This window comes from Sycon ciliatum, chromosome 11 (assembly GCF_964019385.1).
Source record: "Sycon ciliatum chromosome 11, ocSycCili1.1, whole genome shotgun sequence".
NCBI lineage: Eukaryota > Metazoa > Porifera > Calcarea > Leucosolenida > Sycettidae > Sycon > Sycon ciliatum.
In genome coordinates this window covers 10,290,125-10,303,109 of record NC_088653.1, presented here as the reverse complement: position 1 = coordinate 10,303,109, position 12,985 = coordinate 10,290,125, and the positions used below count along the sequence as shown (strand labels likewise).

Sequence of the window (12,985 nt, the reverse complement as noted above, 5' to 3'; positions counted from 1 at the left end):
GCATACCGGAATGCTAGCGGAGCTACCTTAGATTGTGAAGGCGTTTTTATCCATGCGCTGTTGGGTTGGCTCTGCGCCGAACGGCTTCACCTCTACATTTTCAGCACCAACGTGTTCTGCATCGATTTCTGACACCAACGCTGCAGTCAGAAATTACGCCTCAGCACCAGAGTCCAGGAACACGCGAACATTCGCCTTTCGAGTTCTTCCCTCAACTCGCGCCACTCCGGTCATCAGCCGCACACTTGCTGAGTGTAGACAGCACGATCCAACCTTCTTGTCCGTTACTATCTCAGTCGGTTTCTCCCGGCTGTAACCTGCTCCGTCCAACACATCATGTATTACCTCTACCTCTCGGCAAACACGAACAACGTATTGGTGAAAAGACTCATCTGACCGCTGCTTGCCTGTCAGCAATGTCTTCCACGCTTTATCCGGAATCTTTCCGAGCAAGGCAAGCAACTCTCACTTTGCTTCCTCGTAATTGTTGCATCCAATACATATCCTCTCCGCTTTGCTACCCGCTAGCGTGATGCGTAATCGCAGCAGCCATTTGCTTTCTTCGAACCCGTTCTTGGAACAGATGTCCTCGAACAGGTCAACATAACGCTCCTGACTGCGTTCCATCATATGAGATGATTTTCATCAACGGTTTACGCCCACCGCTGTGACTGGGAGCTTCCGTTGTACCTCCCATCGCACTCTCACTGGCGACTTTGCCCTCACCCTCATACGCCTTGGCGATGCGCTCCTTAATCTCCTTGAGCTTTTTTCCAAACTCGGTGCAGAGCGCCTCCTCTTGCCGTCTGGCACTGCGCTCCTCACGCTCCTCGTACTGTCGAAGCCTCTGCTCCAAATGTTCCCTCAACTCATCGCCTTCCAATCCTAACCGAACTCCATTGGCGATAAAGCTGGCTTCCAAATGATGTAGTTGCTCTGCCATGCTCGCTCCGTATCCTGGCGTGGTCGCCGACTGTAATGAACCCTCTGGTTCTCTTTAGTATCAGAAACGAACGACCACACGGCACGAGGACAACTATTTATTCTCAACAGTATATTTTGACTTCCATTGAATCTAACTAACACTAATAACACCAGTTTTTTATAGCATGCCAAAACAGTGTACATGTATAATCAAAGCATACACATGTAAAACATGACATGACAGCGTATACAGCAAAACTCACACAGCGCAAATAGCGTACGCAATGCAGCAAACATCAGCAGTACGGCGGAGTCGAGATACAACATCGCAACGAATACAATGTCATAAGCCAGAAGGCATTTCCCACTTGAGAACTGGTGGTTTGTAACACATATAGAAGTATATTGTCTAAGCAAGTGTGTTTTCTCGACATTCTTTTCGCCATGCAGGTATATCACAGTGCTTTGCCAAAATGCATTCTGAAACGCACTCTTTTCTCAATTCTGGGGATGAGTGGACACGCACATCTCGCAGCTCTTGATGACGTCAATGTCAACCGTCGCCACAGCACAACCAAAAAGATACCGATAGGAAGGTATGAAGTCCAGTTCTCATAGCATAAAGAAGACTATGTGGCCAAATAGATAATTATACGGCAGAAAGAGTTATGAGATTGATGACAAGCTCATGTGTGAGGTGGTAGCGGTTGCAAAATGGCAACCTCGATGTTCCTGCCTTGGAGAAGCGCGTTCCCTGCCTAATCCCGGGTGGAAGTCTCCTGAGAAGGCTGAGGTGGTGCAGGATTTGGATATCTTTGCATGATGGTATTCACAACGCAGGCTGGAAGACGACAACAAACGTGCTTGCCCAATTTGCCGTGTACACACAGTGTGTACTGCCTGTGTGCCGCATAGCGTAGAGATCTACAGAAACATAGAATGTCATACGGAGTGTGTATGCTGAGTGCTTGTACACATACCACATTGCTGGACCGTAATAATGATGAGTTATTATGGTATGGTATAATGACTATACTATAGTCAAATACTCATTTACTCTACATATGCGCTGAATTACACCTACCTGTACCTACCTGCACATTCAGTGCGCGCGCCATAATAAATTTTAGTGTCCACTGGTACAAAGATGGAGGTTCTTGCAGACTTTCCCATGATTGATGAATTCTGATTAGGTCACGTTCGATTACCTACTAGTACAAAGATGTCTTGGTCAGAAAGTACAGAATCTGATGTCTTACTCTCCTGCCAGAATTTGTGCATTATTTTGGTGTATGCTTTCTTGACCCCACGCTTGTACGTTGCATGACATGGTATACTAGAGGACGGGTGTATTGACAAAGCCTATTGCGTGAAACGATAAAGTATGGGTTCGGGTGTGATCAAATGCACGCATCGTGCTCATAAACTGTGTGCAGTGCTCTCTTCACCAACAGAACACTACCATACTTTGCAGATCTTGTACCAATCCCAGGGATAATGAAACACAAAATTAATGTGTGCGAGTCACGCATGTAAACATGTGATAACTACTAGCACTATAGTACCACGTTTTTCGTGCCATGCCTGACAACAATAAGTAAGTTGCACGCAAAACATTACGCGCATCGATCCTCACAAGGCCAGTCAGGACATACTCGGAGCAAAGAGAATTTGTTTGTGTCATGCATGAAATTTGTTATAACTACCAGTAAATTTTTTTCTTGTGCGACGCCTACTGTAGTGCACCTGACAACAATAAATTTTCCAAAAAATATTCTCTTATCATATTGATGCGCGATCCTCACAAGACAAGTCAAGACAAACTAATTGAGGCTTACCTAATTTCAGACTCTTCTGTCACTGGCATTGGCGGCTTCTGCATGTCGAGATAACTTCGAAGAGCAGTGGTGGGTACAGCCTAATGCAAGGTTACGATCTCGTAAACTGCGAGGTTCGCTACGCAAGAAACCTTGGGCCGTCTTCTCGACAGCGACGGCAGCATCCTACCAGAAAAATCATTCCCGCGGGCTGGGCATGGCTATACACTTTTGTCCACACTCGCACCAGTTGGAGTCCCAAACGAATCGAGAGTCTGGTGGCCAAGCTATTCGTCTTCTTCTGTCGAACGCAGCTGCTGAGGCATCTTCTTCCTCCACATTTGTTACACGCGATGGCAGCTCCTTAGCAGAGTATCTGGGCTCCCTGTCCCAACCATACGCGGCGGTGGGTTGATGGTGGTCTTCACTGACCTCAGCATCGCTGCTTTCATTGCTGGGTACAAAGAATTGTTCGGAATAGCTCATCTTTCCTTGAAATTTAATACTAAAAGAGTGCACCTAGATCCAGACCGTGCCACAATGACGTAGGCAGGCCGGGATGACATAGCCAAATGGCCGCATGACGTCACGGCGCGGCCCCCGTTTTTGCCAATATCTCAAGAACGCTTTGCCGTAGAGACTTCGGACCAAAACCATTCGAGTAAGCACCCGAGACTACAGGATATGAAAGTTTCATTTTCCGTGGAGTTCCCCTTTAAGTTAAAACATGTTTGCTTGCAATGTCTATGATACGAGTGCGCACTTGATTCTATTCATCGGCATATTATGATTGTTATTTTCACGCTACCAATTTAACCCTTTCAGCCCTGACCGGAAAATCACCTCCCACTGGGCCAAAAATGGCAATTTTTGAAAATGCATATTCTGGTCCAAAATTGATTGGAGATGTTGGGTATGGACATATGCACTGTGAATCCAAAGAAATTTTGTAGGATTTCATTGTACGAGACTCATAATACCATATTTAGATATGCGACTTTCGGCGATTTTTCCTCGAAATTCATTCAATTTAGGCAATTGACGACAAAGATCAGACAAGCAATGGCAAGCAGTGCTATAACTGGTCAGTGTTGACTTCAGAATGGAGAAATGTCATATAACATGCTTGATATGATCCTGGTGTTCTACGGCAACCTAGACTAGAGTACAGCAACTCGTTTTATACGGCGCTTGCATCATATGCGACTTCGCGATCCAGAATGGGTCTTTCTTTTTCTTGGGCGCCTCGTAAAGCTTGAATCCTCCAGCAGCCCTACCTACTTCAAGACAAAACCATATGATGGACAGTGAGGATGCCGAGTAACTGGAGTAGCAACCACAGCAACTGCATCAGCTATAATATAAGCCGGTGCAGTGGCAGCGGTTGCCTCACTGTGCTCGGCACATCCCAGGGTGATTCATCTCTGGCCGCACGCGTATGTACGTACGCGGCACAGGTAAAGTCATATTGATGGAGAATGCAATGCTGCTCATTCTCTGATTTAGACACTCACTGGCAAGACAATCCAGCTATCAAAATAGTCTGAAGCATTCCCTAAACAGCCGAGTGCATACTGCGTACCGGTGTACGTACGCCGCATGAAAATTCAAGAAACAATCGGCTGCGCAATTTCTGATAGTGGTTCAAAATTGCACAATTGTTGACTATTCTGGATTATTCTGGATTCATATTAGATAGCAATCTCCATCCTGTAGGTGCCTGGCTCTGTACTCAACATACAATATTTACATGTATGCACATCTCTATTGTGATCTGCATGCATGTCTGACCAGTACACTTGACTTCAAATTCAAATATTTTCAAAAATCTGACCTTCAAATTTGATCGCAGTTTACTTGAGGAACTTCAGCAAACGGGCTCACGACAGATAGCTCCTGCTCAGAACACCATGCCTAGGTGTCAGAGACTTCAGCATCGCTTTCCAAATCTCTTTGGTCTCCAGCATCCCCTGCGTCCGAGTCAGCTGCGATCTTTTTGAATAGCAGCAAATTCGTAATCCTCAGAAAACGACTCCGACACAATTTCGCTGTCTCCAGAATCATCCTCAGAGTCATTACCCGCCTCACACTGCTTCACAGGACTCCTTCCATCGACACAGAGTAGTTGAGCTACTTACCTTGCCGAGAAACAGCAGGGCAAGATGACGAAAACGAACTTTGAGCAAAACAATTTATTTGAACGATATGCCAAAAATACGCACTCCAAACTCGATGCTCGCGGCTGTTCTGCTGTGCAGACTGGCCACATACGCTGCGTACACGTCGATCAGGGTCTTCAGCCCACTGAGGAACAGTTCCAGGCCCCACTGATGTCGAGGCATCAGTACAAACGCGACGTACACTGAGGACGTATATATACGTCGTCAGTGGGGCAGGTGCACACCTCATGACGTATATATACGTCGACAGTGGTGAAAGGGTTAACTAAAAGTGTGACTTACATTTGACAAGGCAAGAAGATCTGAACCCGTTCGAAGCAGAAATTCTATAACCTCCGGCTTGCCGTGTGCACAGGCTTTGTGCAACGGTGTTTCTTGAACCTGGAGTAGGGAGAGGTGAGAACGTTGAAGATATTTTGTTTTGGGGAAACAACAAGGGAAGGGACAGAGAGACAAGCGACTATATGATTGATCACGGCAAAAGAGAGAGAGAGAGGGAGAGTGAGAGTGAGGAAGGGAGAGAGCTACAATTTAGATAAAAGGCCTGAGTGCCTATGACCAATACAGGTGCACAAGCATCTGCTATGCTGGAACTCATCAACCTTTGTGTACTGGGTGCAGACCAGCAAGAGAAAGGATTTACTAAGAAACAGTATGCAGAAGATGGGGACCTAACAGTTTGTTCAGGTTCTGAACAGAGTACTACTACTAGTAATCAGGAAATGTTATGCGTCAAAAGAGACCATGTCTGAGATTACCAAAGTATGTGCCCTTATGGCTTCACCATAGCAGGGAGGTACTGCCAATTGGTGACTCAGCATATATGGAGGTTCGCGTCCTTGCAATTTAGTCGCATCGGGCCAGGAGGAGGAGGATATGAAAAGCGATCAAAATTCGGGACATGGGCCCGAGAATAAAAGCCAACGCAGGATTGAACCTCCTGTAAAGGCATTCCTGATACAAATTACTGGCCCAGTACTTGCTTCTCTCGGATAGTGAATTATTTGTCTACTTCCATAAACTGCTGTTGCCAGCGCACTCAATTATGTGCACATGTACATATTTATAGAAAGGTAAAAGGACCAAGAAACTACAAGTTACTGTAAATATACAAAATTTCGGCGCTGCAAAATTTTGGCACTTCACGATTTTTGACATTTCGGCGGCGATTTATTTTCGGCGTGGGGTAGAGGGCGTGGTATAGTGCGACAGATGCTGTGAAAAATTTCATCGGCGTTTTTATTTAGGCGTTTTGGGTCGGTGCCGAATATAGCCGAAATTAAATAGCTGCCGAAAATTTGTATATTTACAGTACCCTATAATGGCCACTAACACCATCAGTTACTAAACAATCAGCTCATGCGATAACATTACTAGCCAGTTAGTTGTAGAACGTCAGTGCCGTCGGTCAGTGTCGTGCTATGTTATCGCATGAGCTGATTGTTTAGTAACTGGTGGTGCTAGTGGACATTATAGTGTAACTCGTAGTGTCTTGGCCCTTTTTGCTTTGCATAAATAATCATTGGCTCTCCATCCGAGTTCATAGATGTACATAATACACGCATCATGCTTTTGCTGTACCAGTTTTGTGTTTGTTTCTGATGTTTCCTCAACCTCTTTTTCTCTCTCTCCATAGTTCATGCATGAATGAATATTATCTCTCCACAGCACTGTTCATTATCAAACCTTTCCCAGTGGTGACCATGCCCAAATTCATTCTTGATGTCCTTGTTGCTATTATCATTTCTGATGATTGGTATTTTATGACGGAAACAATTACCGTATTTTTCCGGTTGTAAGTCGACCTTTTACGACTTAAAATAGAAGGAGAAAGCGTGGGGGTCGACTTACAACCGGGATTCGACTTATAACCGGTAACTATCAGAATCTTCGAAAAAATGACCTGCACTGCATGCACGAGTGCACCATGTTTACACATTTTGCCAGTTTATTAGCCTTTTTCAAGGATTGGGACGTTCTATCCTCCAATAAGGAATTTTTACATGATTTGTTGATGTGTTAGTAGCAGGAGGTGGTTAGTAGTGCTTCTTTGGGGGAAAACTTTTTAAAAACGCAGAATTGAGACCTCCAGATACTGTTAATATACAAAATTTCGGCGCTGCAAAATTTCGGCACTTCACGATTTTTGACATTTCGGCGGCGATTTATTTTCGGCGTGGGGTAGAGGGCGCGGTATAGTGCGACAGATGCTGTGAAAATTTTTATCGGCGTTTTAATTTAGGCGTTTTGGGTCGGTGCCGAATAAAGCTGAAATTAAAAAGCTGCCGAAAATTTGTATATTTACAGTAGAAGGGTCGACTTATAACCGGTAAATACGGTTAATATTTTCCTGATATGATTTTGCGTGAGTCTGTGTTGCTCACAATCCACATTCACGGAGCAGTGCCTACATCCTGGAGGTTCACTGGCCACCTTCGCCGATGATACAACGGTCTACACCTGTGTTGGATCACCCGAAATGCTCCCAAACAGTATTAAAGAAAAGCTTACAAGCTACCTTGGATGCGCTCAATGACTGGGGCAAGAAGTGGCGGATCAGGTTTCATCCCACAAAGTCACAGCTCATGACGATAGCCCATCAGCTGCACAGGTGGCCTATCATGGACCTCACGTTTGGAGATCAAACTGTGTCTGAGCTATCGGAGGTAAACCTCCTCGGCATCATATTTGACTTGGGCCTCTCCTTCAAGACCCACCTCTACAACACAGCACTCAAAGCGAATTCCCGCCTTGGCTTCCTGCGCAAAGCTGCTCGCGTACTCGATGGTGCTGGTAAACGAACCATCTGCAGAGGTTTTGTGGGGCCAGTCCTAGAGTATGCGCCATTGGTATGGATGGGAGCCGCTTCAGGCCATCTGCGCCTTCTCGATGGAGTGCAGAGACGCGCCCTCCACATTCTTGGCCCTGATGTCCTCCTCCAGAGTTTGGCAGCAAGGAGATTGGTCGCCACCCTCAGCTATATGTATAAACTGATGTGTCTGGCAGGGCCACCGCAAATAACGTGGAGTGTCTTTCTCCACCAACATGTCCTCAAACTTGATCCGATCACTCGGTGCGCAACGAGTCTCAGCTACAGAACGTCCTCCCGGCTTCCTCTCCTGATTACGTGCGACGCTGCTTTCCCCACAGCATCATTGATGAGTGGAGCAACTTGCCCCCAAATGTGCTGCAGTCCCTGCCACGCCTGACGGCCCTCCAGTCGTTCAAGGGCAAGGTGCATCAGCACCTAAGACAAAGCCGCTGGTATTGGGCTACATACTCGCTGTAACACCCCATACAACATACTCGCTGTAACACCCCATACTACATACTCGCTGTAACACCCCATATATCCACAATAAGCTCATCCCGCTCACTTGTCTATTTACATGTGTTTCGTAATCCCGTCCATGGTGCGCTGGATAGCGCTAACGCCGATACCCTAGGCCGGCGTTGCTAGTCCCGCCTCACCGGCACAGGTTCCCTCTAAGACCCTACTAGTATATTGTCTGTCTTTCCCCTCGGCTGCAGGAAGTAATGCGCGATTGAGGCCTTCCTCCAAGGCCTCTGTTGTCTTCAACATTGCGCCGTCAGTTTCTTTTGCCGCCGCCTTGAGTGTGACCCCTGATGCTTGCTTCTTGCTTCGGCTGTTTCTCAGGCCGTCGGCCAGGTCCTCCAGCCCCAGATGGAGCGAGTAGAGCAGTTGGAATATGCTGCAGCCGTTGTGCCGCCTGTCAACTCCAGCTCTGTTCATGCATTGGGTCATCCGTCACTCTCTGTACCTGATAACCTCTGTGGGGGAATTGAACGCGGCGAGCTTATTGATTTCGACGACCTCCTCCCGGACCATTCATCTTCAACTGGCTGGCAACAGTTATCAACTGGGTCCTTGTCCATGTCGGCTCCTTGCCCGACGTAATGCATTACCTCGATGACTTCCTCGACATCTGCCTACCAAGCTCCTCCTGGGTGGCCAAACACAAGGCCGTCATCTTGGACTTGTTCCAGTTCTTGAACGTACCTGTCGCCACAGAGAAAGTTGAGGGCCCTTCCACTGTCCTCACCTTTCTCGGTTTGGAGCTGGACACCGATCGCTTGGAAGTGCGTCTGCCTCGGTCCAAGCTTCTGGCCCTACGTCGTTTAGTCTCTACCACCCTCGACAAGGGTTGCGTTCTCAAACACGAACTCGCCTCACTCCTGGGCCACCTCTCGTTCACTTCCCGAGCAATTCCTGCTGCCCGTGCATTCTTACGCCGCCTGTAAGACCTCGACAAAGCCACATCTGAGATGTCATCTCACCGAATGCTGCACTCTCAGCCTCAGCCAAGGGCGACCTAATCTGGTGGCACCAGACTCTGTCAACATGGAACGGAAAGTCATTGTTCCTGCTAGAGAAGTGGATGACCTCCAGTTGCAAACCGACGCAAGTGGCACCATTGGATTTGGAGCCTTCTTCAATGGTCGCTGGTTCAGAGGTGACTGGTCTTCACAGCAACTGGAAATAAGCATTACCTACAAGGAGCTCTTCGCCATTGTCGCGGCCTGCGCCACATGGGGGGTCGAGTGGCTGCGGCTGCGTGTGGAGTTTCAGTGCGACAACCAAGCTGCCGTGGAGTGCCTGAAGACGGGCACGAGCCGGTCTCCTGCAGTCATGGCACTCATCCGCACCCTGTACTCAATCTGTGTGATTCACAATTTCCTAGTCCGAGCATCGTACCTGCCAGGCATTTCCAATACCATCGCTGATGCCCTGTGCCGGAACAAGATGGATGCCTTCAGGACCTTTGCTCCTACAACTGCAGAGCGGCCTGAGACCATGGTCCAGCCAATCACTGAGTAAGTGCAAAGAGATTCAATTCATGATTCAATAGGATGCAGATAGCGTTATCTGTGGATCCTTCTCAACAATATCAGTCTGACTTTATTCCTCTAGGACAACGCTCTTGTGCAATACATACTTACGATCTATATGTGCTGTTATCACCCGCTATCTCCTCTGGCCCTAATGGGAATGTCGGCATGGGCACTCCTCCTTAACTGGCCTCTCACGCACTACTATTAAACTCGCATGGGTCATAAACCGCTCCTGCTCAACGCAGGCCGACCCACGAACTCCTCCATTGGTCACAAACCGCTCCTGCTCAGTGCAGGCCAACCCACTTGGTCATATACAGCTCCTGCCCTCGGTAGGCCGACCACACGATTCGTTAACGCGCACCCAATTGAGCTATTCTGCCCGACACTCCCATTCTTCCAAACTCACTCTCTTGTCTTTTGGTGTGTCGCGTCCTGCACGCTTGTGTGTCTACTCTATACTCTAGCATAGGGAGTAGGATGTTAAATGTTCGGTTGACGTAGGAGTTAACCGTTGTTAACAGTCACGTACCATTGCTCCGCTGTTGGTCTTTATAACGGGTTGCATGACCCTCCTTACGTGTGTGCACGATCTTGCTCTCTCTAGATACTGCTGTGTATCATAGACATTACATGCCCACGCTCAGCCCATGAGCAGATTTCCTGTGCACACAACAAAGCTTGCTGTCTTTCCAGTTTCCTTGCCTGCAGTCAGCTTTCAAATTCTGACCCACCATCCTCATAGCATTTCTTACTCTTACACTACACTCCACATATTTTGAAACACACGATTCGTTAACGCGCACGCAATTGAGACCAGCTACTCTGCCCGACATTTCCATTCTTCCAAACACACTCTCTTGTCTTTTGGTGTGTCGGGTCCTGCACGCGTGTGTGTCTACTCTATACTTTAGCATGGGGAGTAGAATGTTAACTTATGTATATACAACGGTTTTAACGCAGCCGAATGCATTGGACATCTGCCACGTGACATTACCGCCCATCGGGCTTCTCTCTACCTTGTCGTCCCTGCCCCTCGGGTGTCTCAAACCACATGGGTATGTGTAGATTCATTGAATAGGCAATTCACGCAGAAAAAATGCCCTATACTAAAAATGGGCAGGGACAGAACAGCATAGGCAGCAAGCGCAAGAAAAAACACTAAGAGACAACAATAAAGGCAACTTAATGGCGGGCGACGGACAGCACAGGGGAGGTAACCAAAACTTCTAACTGAGGCCGTGTTGCAAGACCCCAAATGAGCACAGTTTCTGAGAGAACAAAACCGGACTGCATGAAAGCTGAATGGTGGTGGTTCCTGTCCAAAAAGACAGACCGGATGGGATGTATCCCGAAATGAGCCGAAACCGGGCTGAAAGGTTTCTCGGGTAACGGTGAACGGTGTTGCAAGCCCACTTGCGCGCCAGAACGGCCACCATGGTGCTGATGGCCAGTGAGGTAAAACAACAGTGGCATGACACGGTATAGCTCTGAGGAAATGAAACAATTTGCTTAACAAGCGAGGTGGGGGGAGACACTAATTGCTTTCACCCTCCCATGTGAAACAGTCAACACGACCACCAAAGGGAGTTGAAAGTAGGGAGTTGATGGGACAAATGACTCGCAAATCTATCGACAGTATGGGGCCCCACTTCTTATCAAAATAAACAAACAATACGGCCGAAATAGCCCAGTCATCCATGTCTAGAATCCGTCAGAGATAGTCAGCCGTGGTATTTTCACCCCGGGGGATCCACTGTGCAAACAGTTCAATGTGTTCACATTGACAGAAACGGAAAATGTCAACAGCTTCTTGGTGCAGCGTTGGGTTACGGCTACCGTTACATAAAATGGACACCACGTTCTGGTTGTCGGCATTAAGACAAATTGCATGGCCAGACAATCGAGACACTAAAAAGATTAGGGCAAAGCGGGCAGCAAGCAGCTCCCTCAATATGGAGCTGGTGTGTGCGGCTGACATGGTCCAGGGCCACTTGCTCCTTGCAATTTCAACCCCGTTCATCAGGCTGAAACGACCCCACCCGGAGTCACTAGCATCCGTGAATACCAATTGTAGCGTGCGGGGCCCAGCAGGCCAGATGGGTCTCCCGTGAAAATGATCAAATTCAGATTGCCAAAAACTAGATTCAGCCTTGGCAGCATGCTCAAGTGGGATAGCTATCTCCCAGCATTCTTCTTGGGTTGGGCCCAGACATGCGTGCAAGCTTCTTGTCTGCAAGCGCACCACGCAGCCCAGAGCAAGTCACATAGAGCTGAGCGACCCCATTAGTTTGGCAAGCAAGCGTGCGGGGACCACAGTGGGGTAAGACATAATCTCAGCTAGCAGCAGTTTAAATTTGGATACGCGGTTTGGGGTGACATGAATGCTGTTCTTGGCTGTGTCCAGGACATGACCCAAGACCGAGGCCCCCTGCCGGGGTTGAAAATTACTCTTTTGCTTGTTAATGACAAGACCGCATTTTTCCAAATCTGACCCCACAAGTTGGGCGACCCGCTGCGTCTCCTCTGCGGAGTTTGCGGCTCCAGTTCCGTCATCCAGATACAGGGAAATACGTATGCCTTGGTCGCGCATATGGGTGACCAAAGGCCGCAACACTTTTGTGAACACAAATGGGGCGGGCTTAAGGCCAAACAGAAGTGCGGCAAACACAAAAAAACCGAGCCTGATCCCGGAACTGCCATTGAAAACCTAGGAACTTCCTATGTTCTGGGGCAATAGAGACGTGATGGTAGCCATCCTTCAGATCAAAAGTGAACAGGAGACAACCCGGATCGAAGAGTTTCGGGATGAGTCTCAGGTCCTCAACTCTAAAATAGGAGTCTGCCAAATGCTTATTGAGGAAGCGGAGGTCTATATTTCCGTTGCCCTTGGGAACCACGTCCAACGGACAAATTACATGGGTAGCGTTTTCCTCCACCATCTCAACTCCCCCCGAACGTAACAGCATACGGATTTGGTCAGACACAAAACTGGAATGATCATTAGAAGACTTTAGGTTACATGTCCGGAACTGGGGTAGGGGGGGGGAACAAAACAAAAAATAGCCATATCGAATAATACGTAAAACAAAATCAATATTTTGCCAAAATGCAATGCAGTGTAATAACCGCCCATGAACGTTATTGTCACAAGCACTTATCTCGTCAGACTCCAGCGGGTCCGGGCACTCATGCTCTGTCCATTCCAGG

At 47.8% G+C, this 12,985-nt stretch overlaps 1 protein-coding gene across 1 annotated transcript in view; it reads right to left on the bottom strand.

Annotated features, from left to right (window-relative positions):
- The window catches only part of LOC135827362 (uncharacterized), a 52,757-nt gene extending 47,461 nt beyond the window's left edge, over positions 1–5,296 (bottom strand). The window contains exon 1 of the mRNA XM_065339870.1: positions 5,204–5,296. The gene's annotated coding sequence lies outside the window, so the exon portion shown is untranslated. The remainder of the gene's footprint in view (positions 1–5,203) is intronic.
- Between the last annotated feature and the right edge of the window lie 7,689 nt (positions 5,297–12,985).